This window comes from Dipodomys merriami, unplaced genomic scaffold, assembly GCF_024711535.1.
Source record: "Dipodomys merriami isolate MVZ:Mamm:240054 unplaced genomic scaffold, mDipMer1.0.p SCAF_558, whole genome shotgun sequence".
NCBI classification, from domain to species: Eukaryota; Metazoa; Chordata; class Mammalia; order Rodentia; family Heteromyidae; genus Dipodomys; species Dipodomys merriami.
In genome coordinates, this window is record NW_027206133.1 from 316947 (window position 1) to 329517 (window position 12571).

The window sequence follows — 12571 nt, forward strand, 5'->3', positions numbered from 1 at the left end:
TCCTGTCTGGTGACATTAGAATCATCCTTTCAGAGATGACCCTGCAATAATGATTTTGATAAAAGAAGCCCAATATAATTTCTCTACCATGTGAAAGTCCAGCAAATAAATTTTAATGAACCAGAAAGCAGGCCCCCATAAAGCAAGGAATTGCTTTGAATAACCATTTTATAATCAATATTCAACCTTCTGGAGTATGGGTAATATACTTCTGATATTTTAAGTCACTTACTTTGAAATATTCTCTTATAACAGCCCAATGGATGACATAACAAAGGGTAGTTTTGTTTCTACTTTCACAAATTCTGATAAAAAGATTCATAATGTTTAATTATTTGAATTTTATTCTCCAAACTACCAGGTTAAATATAGTTTTAAATGTGATTTGAATTGAGGTTCAATTCTTTATTCGACTATCATAATTTTTGAATACTTTTATCTTTAATTATTCGTACAAAGGAGTTGCCATCCTCTGAAATAGTTTCTGCATACAGTGCATCTTGACCAATGTCACCCCTTTCAACATTCTCATCCACCCCTCCAAATCAACCCCAATCCTTATGTATCCCAATATTATGTTATGGAATTACATGCCATTTAACAAAGCAGTTTATGTGTACAGTGACTTAGAATTGTGTTACCACTTCAAAATCTTCACCCCATTTCTCACTATCCTTTCCTTTGTGTATTTCAATTCTGGGAACTATACAAGGGATTCTTGCCTGTATTCTATCCTTTTCCCCTTCAATTTCCTATCCCTCTCACTTTTCCTCCACTGTCCTCTCCTGTACACATTTACTGGTATTTAATTTGTTGGGCTTTGACTTAGTCTTTTAAGAGAATTATTGTATTTTCACTCTCCATGCACTCTGACACTTCAGATAATTCATTTGTACATCCTTGCATACCATCCAGTATGTTTAATTTTACATTTATAAGCACTTTCTGTGTACCACAAATGAGGAAAATCATGTAACCTAAGTTTCTCTGGGTCTAGTTTATTTCACTTAACATCAGTATTTTGTCTTTCACTTTCATTAAGAATGGGGAAATATTAATCTTTCTGATGGATGAACAGAAGTACATTATGTATGTATAGCTGTATGTTTGTATGTATATATATATATATGTATATAAACATACATACAAACTTGTAAACAGGATTCAATAAAATAAAATAGATAGATAGATAGATAGATAGATAGATAGATAGATAGATAGATAGATAGATAGATAGATAGATATAAATTCTTGATCCCTTTTTACAATGAGAGGCATCTGGGTTGATTCCATATTTTGGCTACAGAAAATAATGCAACAATGAACATGATTGTGCTGGCAGCCTCAGTGTGGCTTTATTTCTGCTCTATTGGATAAATGCCTGTAAATGGAATTGCTGGATCATAAGTAGCTCTCTATTCAGTTTTGTGAGCAACTTCCATGGTGTTTTCCAAACTGCTTGAAGAATATTACATTCCTACCAACAGTTTAATAGAGTTTCCTTTGGTCGACATCTCTATCAGTATCTGTGATTGTTCGTTTTTTCAAAAGACATTGTAACAGGGGTGAGATGAATCTCGGTGTTGTTTGGATTTGCATTTCTTTTATGGAAAGAGATATGTCTATTTGTCAGTTTTCTTCTGAGAAGTTTCTTTTTATGTTTTTATCCCATATATTAACTGGGTTCTTGTTTATTTTAGGGTTTATTTTCGTTGGGTTTAATTTTTTATCTTTAAATATGGGTTATGTATGCAAACCCTTGTCTGATGCTTAGGTAGTAATAATCTTCCATTCTGTTCTCTTCTATGTATTTTGCTAACTTTTTCCTTTGCCATGAAGAAAATCTTCGGTTTGATGAAATTCTGTGGATCCAGAAAGAATGATATTACACCATTTATAAGGAAATGGAAAGACTTGGAACAAACTTAATTAAGTGAAGAAAAACAGACTCAAAGAAATATAGGCTGTCTGATTTCCCTCATTTGTTGTATTAGAATGTGCCTCTAATTCTACAAGTAAACACACTTGGAAGGTAAAGGAGAAACCATTACACTTGGACATGATAAATTATATAGGATTCTAACCATTTACACACTAAGATCTAAGGAGGATGCCCTTTGGCGAGGATCACAAAGGCTCAATAGCTATATGAATATTATCATATAAAATAATGTTCATCCAAATGATCTCCAGGAAATAGATATGTAAGGTTTTATTTATTATTTTGCTTTCTCCCTTCTGCTTTCTGTTGCGGTTGTCTATTTCTACACCTTAGGTCTTATATGTCAGTTTGGAAAGGGCAATAGGGAAGACAGACATAGTGGTACAAAGAGTCAACAAATGCAGCAGTGCAACTCAACAGACACTACATTGAAAATGAACTATACAACTTGTGGGGGAGAGAGGTTGGAAGGGAAAAACTGGGAGAACATTAGGGAAGATGTGCCACTGTTCAAAAAGAAATGTGCTCATTATCTGACTTATGTAATTGTAACAATTCTGTACATCACCTTTACTAATTAAAAATGGACTTCATAAACAGGCCACAGTAGCCATACTAATATTAGATAAAATAGGTTTTAAATTCAAGTGGTATGAAAGTAAAAAGAGACAAAGAAGGACATTAAATATCGATAAAGAGAACTATCCATCTGGGGATATAACAATTCTAAATATCAGTGCCCTGAATCCTAGAGATCACAAATTCATCAAACAAATGCGAATTGACATAAAAACATGTATACATCCAAACACATTGTTGATTGCTTGAACACATCATTCTTACTTCTGGACAGGCCATCCAGGTCAAAATTTAGCAAAAAACTTCAGAACTAAATAATTGCATTGACAAGCTATACCTAACAGATATCTACAGAATATTTTACGTAGCAGTGTCACAATATATATTTCTCTCAGCAGCCCATGGAATGTTGTCCAAAATAGATCATATCGTAGATCACAAGGAAAATATGTGAAATTCAAAAATAAAAGTTATTCCTTGTATCCTGTCAGACCACGATGGGACCAAATTAGATCTCAACATCAAAAGGCATCACAGAAAATTGCGAAACTCACAGAGACTGAATAACACATTGCTAAATCATCAATGAGTCACTGAAGAAATATGGAGGGAAGTTCCAGCGTTTATGGAATTTAGTGCAAGTTAACACACAAAATTCTACCTCCTCTGTGACACAATAGCACCGGTAATACTCAGAGGAAAATTTATAGCATTGAGTATGTGAATTTCCGTTCTTTTTGATATTTCAAATGGCTTGGAAGTAACATAAAAAATACATATACAAATATACATATATAAATATAGTGCATATATATGAAGTGTTCTGTGACTTAATCTCTAGTTCCCAGCACCTTGTCATTCTCACAAAGTGTTCATGATAAACTACTCTGAGGATCTTTGCTCTATGATGGGCATCCTTTGTACTTACTTCCCCCATTACCTTGTTCTTCATCCCTGTGAACAACTTCGGTCTACTTTCCATAGGATATATTTGTTTTCATTACATGTATTTCCTTACTGATAATAAAAGAAAAATGATGTTTGTAAAAGAAAAAGAACATTTAGGTCACAGGTTAAAAGTATCTTATCTGTCCCAATGATTCCTATGAGATAAAATATATAATATTTTATATGAAATATATAAAATTTATCATAGTAGTAAAAGTGAAAGGGAATTCTTGCCATTTAGAATGGCAAAGAATAATATCACGTCACTGTTACAACTCTCGAAGAATGCAAGGATAACTGATGGTCCCTATTATGTTCCTCCCAAAACAGTGGATCCTGAAGTATAATAGTAGACCAGCAGAAATTCTAAGTAGAAGACATGGAGCCAGAAAGAGAAAGAGAATGAATGAGAGAGAAAAAAAGACAGAGAAATATCATAATACTTAAAGTGCATAAAAGATAAACAAGAGTTGTATGAGAATATTCATACTGCTATCTTTAGACTCTAAATGTACATTTGAAGGTATCTGATGTATGATAACACATCAACATAAAATATAAATTGATTTTCACAAAAAATAAAAATGACTAAGAAGAAATTATAAATGCAAAAACAATCTTCACAGAAGCAAACTCTCAAAGATATTTCATGACTTTGAAAAGGATAAAGTGGCCGAAGCTAATATAAATTTCAAAGTATGACAATTCACAAAAATATAAAAAGAGCCGGGTGCTGTGGCTTCTACCTGAAATTCTAGCTACTCAGGAGGCTGAGATTTGAAGATCGTGGTTCAAAGCCAGCCCAACCAGGAAAGTCCATAGGATTCTCATCTCCAATAAACCACTAGAAAACTGGAAGTGGCTCTGTGGCTCAAGCGGTAGAGAGGTCGCCTTGAGCTGAAGATCATAAGGAGATTTCCCAAGCCAAGAGTTCAAGCACCATATCAGACTACAGATAGATAGATAGATAGATAGATATAGCTATTCATATTCATATATTTCATTATATAACCCAAAGCAGAAAGCAAATAATTTTTAGAATATTTTTTTAAAACACAGTCTCTCAGGAGCTGGGAAGGTCGCTCAGTGGTAGATTACTTGTCTTGCATGCATGAGGTCCTGGTTTAATTCCTCAGTACCACATAAGTAGAAAAAGACGAAAGTGGCGCTGTGGCTCAGGTGATAGCAGTAGCCTTGAGCTGAGGAACAGCACCCAGGCCCCGGAGTTCAAACGCAATGATCAACAAAATCAAAATATAAAACAAAACAAAACACAGTCTCTCACATTTGTGGCCTCAACTCTGTAATACCGCTGCTTCAGCCTAGGACTAAGATTTTAGGTGTGGACATTTATCAATACTCCTGATTCACACTTTACTTGAAGATTTTTTAATAAATATTTTGTTCTTAATTTTCCTCTTTTTAAATTCACATGCACCTATAAAAAATGGTTTTGCTATCCCAGTAACCTTCTCAGAGTACCTCCTGATGACGACTTACAAAAGGTTGTATTATATTACAACAAGGGAAACAATGCTACAAATAAAGAAAGCCAATAATTAAATATTAATGATTAATAAAATAAAAAACAAAACAATTACCAGTGTTTTCAGTATTTGATGGTGTACTACATATTAGGTTTTACTATTTTCTCATATTCCTGTATATTTAAAACTGGCTAAGATTATGATGTTCAACAAGAGTTTTATAGGCTATCCACTAAGTTATCCACTAAGATGACTATTTAGGACTCATCTCATGATTTGTATATGGCTTATATCATCATTTGTTCCTCGCTAAAATATAAAGCAAGGAAGCCTTAAAGTTTTAACATAAACTGTGTAGTTAACAAAGTCTTAACTCTTCACTTGCCTTCTTTACACAAAGACTTTGCAACTTCTCATTAGTAAAGTTTCTGAAAATGAACATACTTAGTAGAATGTCTGCTACCATCAATCTTAAATACTTTATAGAAAAGTTTTATGACCTGCCAAACAGTCCTAATTATGGCATATATAAGCAAATTCCCAAAATTAAATATATTTAAAACATTAAAACTTTTAACAAACCTTACCACTTGCTGCAGTGTCCATTAAGACAGGTGCTTGTATAGAATAATTGTATTTCTCCTCCTACACATCTCTTGAACAACAAATATCTGGACTTATTTTGTTTTTGTCATGTCAATCTTGCCTTTTTTTCTTAAATGTGTGCTTAGGTAAGAAGTACATGGTTCTAAAATTTCACGACCTACTTTTTGATGAATTGTCTAGTTTCAGAAAATCGTACTTTCTCTCAAATCTCACATATATCCAAAGGCATTAATTGTTCAGGACTTTATCACACTAGATAGATCAACTCGGGAAAAACTCAACAGAGACACTGCAGACCTTAACAATTGCATAGATCAACTATATTTAACAGAAATCTACCGAATATTTCACCCAGTAGCATCAGCATACACGTTCTTCCCAACAGCACATGGAACATTTTCCAAAATAGAACACATTTTAGGTCACAAACCAAACTTGTAAAGAAACATTGAAATATTGAAGTTATACCTTGCATTCTCCCAGATGACAAGGCAAAAATTATAAGTCAACACCTAAATCCAACAAATAAATTCCTGTAACAAGTGGAGGCTGAACAACACACTGCTGAGCCACCAGTGGGTCATGGAAGAGGTTAGAAATGAAATTCAAGTGTTCATGATATTCAACAAAAATGAACACACAAACTCCCAGCTCCTCTGGGAGAGAGCAAAGGCAGTACTCAGAGACAAGTTTATTGATTTGAGTTCCTACATCAGCTAACTGGAGAGATCTGAAACCAATAATTTAATGAGACATCAAGCATCCTTGAAAAAGAGCAGCAAGATAAAACCCAATCCAGGAGATTGAAATAAATAATCAAAATTAAATCCGAATTAAATGAATTAAAAAACAATAACAACATAGAAAGAATAAAAAAAGAGTTGTTTCTTCAAAAAAATTAACAAAATTGAGAGACGGTTAGAAATCTTATTAGAAAAACAAGAGAACACACCCAAATAAACTCAGAGAAGAGAATGGAAACATCACCACAGAAACAAACAAGATTCATAACATTATAAGGAAATACTTCTCAAAACTTTATGCTAATAAGTTCGAGAACTTTGCAGAAATAGGCCTTTTCCAAGCAAATATGGAAATGCCGAAACTGAAACAAGATGAGCAAGCCATCTTAACAGGCCCATATCAAGCCTTGAAATAAAAACAGCCATAAGAGACCTCCCATCTAAGAAAAGCCCAGGATCAGATGGCTTTACAGCAGAATTCTACAAGGCCTTCAACGCAGAGCTCACACCAATACTCCTCCAAATCTTCAATGAAATAGAAAGAGAAAGTTCACTACCAAACACATTCTTTGAAGCCATAATCACCCTCATCCCAAAGAGAACTATAGACCAATTTCTTTGATGAATATTGATGCAAAACTTCTAAACAAAATTTTGGCAAATCGACTTCAGCCATTACTCCAATAAATTATACACCATGAACAAACAGGATTCAATTTCAGGGATGCAAAGCTGGTTCAATATTCACAAATCAATCAACATTATTAATCACATTAACAAGAACAAGGATAAGAACCATATGGTTATCTCAATAGATGCAGAAAAAGCATTTGACAAGATCTAACACCACTTTATGATGAAGGTTCTGGAAAAATTAGGAATCCATGAAACATTCCTCAATACAATAAAGAATGTATATGACAAACCTACAGCCACCATTATAATCAATGGTGAAAAACTAAAGCCAATTCCTTTAAAATCAGGAATGAGACAACGATGACCACTTTCTCAACTGCTCTTCAATCTAGTATTAGAATGCCTAGCTACAGCAATAATACAAGATGCTAACATAAAAGGGATCTAAATAGGGAAAGAAGAAGTAAACCTCTCTCTCTTTGCAGAGGACATGATTTGTATTTAATGAATCCCATGGACTCCGCTCCTAAATTACTCAAGATGTTCAAAACTTTGGCAAAGTAGCAGGGTATAAAATTAACCTTCAAAAATCAATGGCTTTTCTGTATGCGGACAATGAGAAAAGCGTGGCTTGAATAGGAAAGTAACTCCATTCATAATAGCCTCACAAAAAATGAAATATCTAAGAATTAACTTTACCAAAGAAGTGAAGGACCTCTATGATGAAAACTTAAAAAAAAAGAAAAAGGAAATCAAAACAGAACTTAGAAAGTGGCAAAATCACCCATGCTCCGTGATTGGAAAGATCAACATCATGAAAATGGCAATACTTCCCAAGGCTATCTACAAATTCAATGTGATACCTATTAATATTCAAACTTCATTCTTCAAGGAAATAGAACAGGCAACCCAAAAATTCACATGGAACAATAAAAGACACGGAATAGAAAAAAAACGATATTTAACAGAAAAAACAGTGCTGGAGTAATATCAATATCAAATTCCAAAATGTACTACAAAGCCATAGTAAAGAAAACAGCTTGGAACTGGCACAAGAACAAACCTCAGGACCAATGGAATGGAATTGAAAACACAGAAATGTACCTACAGACCTGTAGCCATCTAATATTCAATAAGGAATCTAAAACATAGAATAGAAGAAAGACAGCCTCTTCAGTAAATGGTGCTGGCCCATTTGGTTAACTACTTGTAGAAAACTAAAGCTAGATCCTTATATATCACCCTGCACAAGAATCAATTCCAAATGGACCAAACAACTAGGAACTCCTAGTCTGAAAAAAGTACAGGATAGAATAGGAGAAACTCTAAGTCTCCTTGTACATCCCAAAATTTTCTTAATAGAGACCCAGAAACACAACAAATCAAAAAAAGTTGGACTTATTGGATTGCATGAAATTGCAGAGCTTCTGCATGGCAAAGGACATAGCTAGCTAGCAAGATCAATAGAAAGCCCACGGATTCGGAGATCTTCATTAGCCATACAATGGACAAGGGTCTCGTGTCTAAAACATGCCCAGAACTCAAAAAAAATATGTTTTCGCAGCATTATTTACCGTTGCTAAGATATGGAACCAACCCAGATGCCCCTCAGTAGATGAATGGATCAAAAAAATGTGGTATATATACACAATGGAATTCTTTGGCTCCATCAGAACGAATGACATTGTCCCATGTGTTAGGAAATGACAAGACTTGGAAAAAAGTATGTTAAGTAAGCCAGGCCCAAAGAAACATAGGTCTCACGGTTTCCCTTATTTCCAATAACTAGTATATGTCTGAGTCAAGCAGGAAAGGTCAGATAAGCTGATGTTAGGGAAATATACCCAAAGATAAGTATTCAAATGATTTTTCTTTAATCCAATTGTTTCTAATATATTTATAAGATGATTTCTATGTTGCTTTGTATGTCCTTCCCCTACAGTTTAACGCCTGCTTTCACTGTATTTGATGTTGGTATAATTTTTGGAGGGGAAGGGAAAAAATATCATTTAAATTGGGATACAGTTGGACCCATTGCAACAATGAGATATAGAAGTCGTTATGTCGTAAAACGAAATTTACAACGTTGTTGGGGGGGAGGATCAGGTGTCAGAGCTAGTGGGAGTTTGGGAAGGTAGAGCAAGGGGAAACAAAGTGGAGGCAACAATGCTTGATAAGAAATGTATTCATTATCTTGCACATGTTATTGTAACTCCTCTGTACAGTATTTTCACAATGAAAAGAAAGAAAATGAATTTCACTTCATATATAAAAAATGTTCTGTGCTCAATTCAGCAGGAAATACACGAACATTGGAACAAAACAGAAAAGATTAGAATGGCCCCTGTGCAAGGATGACATGCAAATTCTTGAAGTGTTCCATATTTTTACAACAGGTGCTGGAGGGTATGTGGACAAAAGGGAACCCTACTGAATCCTTGGTGGGAGTGTAAACTTGTTCAACCACTTTGGAAAGCAGTATGGAGGTTCCTCAAAAGACTCCACATAAAGCCCACCCATGACCCAGCAATCCCACTTTTGGGCACTCACCCAAATGATCACAAACAAGACCACAATAAAACTACCAGCACAACTATGTTACTGCACCATTATTTACGATAGCTAAGGTATGGAACCAATTCCGATTCCCCTCAATTGATGAATGGATCAAGATAATTTGATAGATAGATAGATAGATAGATAGATAGATAGATAGATAGATAGATAGATAGATAGATAGATACATGCATTCTATGCCTCCATCTGAAAGAATGACATCACTCAATTTATTAAGAAATGGAAAGACTTGGAAAAAAACTTACTAAGTGAAGTAAGACAAGTCCAAAGAAACACAGGACCCCTGGTTTCCCTTATTTTCAGTTATTCATATATGTCTGGGATAAATAAAAAAGGTCAAAAGCTATGTACCTATGACTAGATAAGATGATGTTAAGGGAAATGTACTCCAAGATATTGACACAAGTGGTTTTTTCATTCTTGCTATTGTTTTTAATGGACTTACAATGTATGATGTGATATTTTTGTTTCTTTATATGTTCCTCCCCCACTTTATAACACCTGTTTTCACTGGATTTGAAGTTGGTGCACCAATATCTTATATATACACTTCTCTAATTTGGGGAGGGGAAAGGAAAAAACACAATGCTTAAATAGGGATACAGGTTGACCCATTGTAACAATGAGATGCACAAGACACTATGATGAAAAATGAAGTTTATATTTAGGCGGGGCATGGGAGACAGGGAGGAGAGGGTACTTGTGGAGGTTAGAGAGAAAGGATGGTGGGGGAAAATAAAGGAGGAGGTAACAAGGCTTGTTAGGAAATGTACTCATTAACTTTCTCATGTAAATGTGAGCCCTGTGAACAGTACTTTTACAATAAAAATGTATGAAAATGATCTGAGAAGGAAAAGTTTATTTTCCCTATATAATATCGTTAACAAAGAAATTAATGCAAAACACTGACATGAAAGTATTTTGAAAAAGTGTGTGTGTGTGTGTGTGTGTGTGTGTGTGTGTGTATGTGTGCACACGCGCGAGCCCGCGCACATGTGAGTACTCGTGCATTTGTGTTGGCATGCTCAGAGTTTGGACTCAGGACTTCAAGGCCTTGCTAGGCATTTCCTCTCTAGATTGATGAGGTACTATAAAAGCTACATCACCATTCCTGGCTCTTTGGTAGTTCATTAGAAGTTTTGAAAAATAATGAATTTTCTTTCTTTTGCTCTGATTGTCTTCCAACTGTTATCCACAGATCTGGCGCTCCAGAGTAGATATCCCAAGTAGTCAGGATTACAGGTGTGGCCATCCAGCACAAGGCTTTAAAAATAAATTTAAAAGTAGAAAAATATTTACTTCACGGGATCCTGTTTTATTATCTACTAATTTTAAAGCATTTTGGACTGATTATATGTAAATTCATTTTGCTTCTGGATTCTTAAAAAATGTAAGTGATGATATTTGAAAGTTTTATTACTTTTTAAAAAGGAAACGAACTGTGGTACAGAAGAAATTTGCCCCTCTTTGGACCTCAATTTGTGCTCTCAGTTCTGTGCATGATAAGCCAATGCCACCAAAACAATCTGGGTTGAAGACATAATGTGACAGAAAAAAAATCACGATGGGCATTGCTATGCTATTATTAATTGGACAACATGAATATTGAATTGAGAGTGTAAGAGAATGGAGAGATTTTACTTATCATTTTGTATTGCTGAAAGACTGTTGGAAACTTTGACTCATTTCCTTCCTTTGTGTGTCTTTGGGCCATATAATTCGTGCCTTTAATTACAATTTTCCCAACATTAAAATGGTAATAACATTAGCATTAAAGCAAATTTTATCTTAAGAATTAAGAAATAAAACTTGTGAAATACTTAACATAAAATTCTATGAATGAGCTTTGAGTTTAGCCAGCAGTTTTTTAAAATACTAAATAGAATGCAATAAGTATTACAGAAACCATTACATGTAGTGAGCAACCAGATGTAATGTTATCTATTGACCATGCTCTGCTTCAAAGGAAACCAGATGGATAACTTCTCATGCTGTACATCAAATTGATTATCTTATGTCTTGGTAGTTTAAAAATATCAGGGACAGAATCATGAAGGAATGTTGTAGATTGAGGTTAAGTCCATATGAAAATGTACAAACTTGATAAAACATACACGTATCTCAGCAGTTTATTGTTTTTTACATCATTTAAGTTACATTGTAAAGATAGGGAAAACCTAGCAGAATGAATTCTCTTTTTGATATATTTTCATAGGTCCTAAGAAGGATGAACTCTTTCCTCACTCTTGTAGAGGCATCATCAGATGAGAGGAAATGTATTTTTTTATTTGCTTCCTTCCATTTATTCTTCAGTTTGAAATCTGAACTACATGAGACTGAAAGAAGCTAAGGAAAATTAGACTTGCAGGCTTTGGAAAGAGCAATCAATGTAAAATAAATAAAATACGTATAGCCTTGTAAAAGGTATAACTAAATTGAGTTACCTAGTCTCAAGCATAAACAGAAAACGATTTAAGCAATATCATGTTATTAAAAATTGAAAAATGTTAGGAGTTTAATTATTTTCCTTTCTACTACACTGATTTAATTATTGATTTTGTATAGAGAGATTAAAGATGAGATTAACAAGAAATGATTAAAAATGGACAAAAGTTCTGAATAGACCTGTTTTCCAAAAATCCCTGAAAATCACCAGTGGGTTTACAAAGTTGGGTTTAATACCACTTTTATGTTGGCTTAATGCTTTGTGAAAAGAAGTCATTATAGAGAAATGCAATTCAAAATTACTATGATATTACTTCATAACTATTAAAATCAAAGGAGCCAGGTGTGATGGTAAAGGCTAGTAAGTCCAAGCAGTTAGGAGGTTGGAGTAAGGATTTGAGTCTAAGGCCAGTCTGGGGTACTGCACATCGTAAAAACCTTCCTTTATAAAAACTCAAAAGGTAATATTGTTGGTGAGAGTGTAGAGAAATAAAATTTTCTTCACTCTTGTTCATAATTCAGGTTAGTATTCTCATTGTAGAAAGTAGTGTGCAGTTTTCTAAAGAAATGCAAAGTTGAAATCTCATCTGACCCACCAATCATATGAT

At 34.2% G+C, this 12571-nt stretch overlaps 1 non-coding gene across 1 annotated transcript; it reads left to right on the top strand.

The window, feature by feature from the left end:
* The first annotated feature begins 9219 nt into the window (after positions 1 to 9219).
* On the top strand, positions 9220 to 9330 carry LOC138812027 (U6 spliceosomal RNA). Its single transcript, XR_011367544.1, has one exon. It is a non-coding gene; the product is annotated as a U6 spliceosomal RNA (small nuclear RNA).
* The last annotated feature ends 3241 nt before the right edge of the window (positions 9331 to 12571 follow it).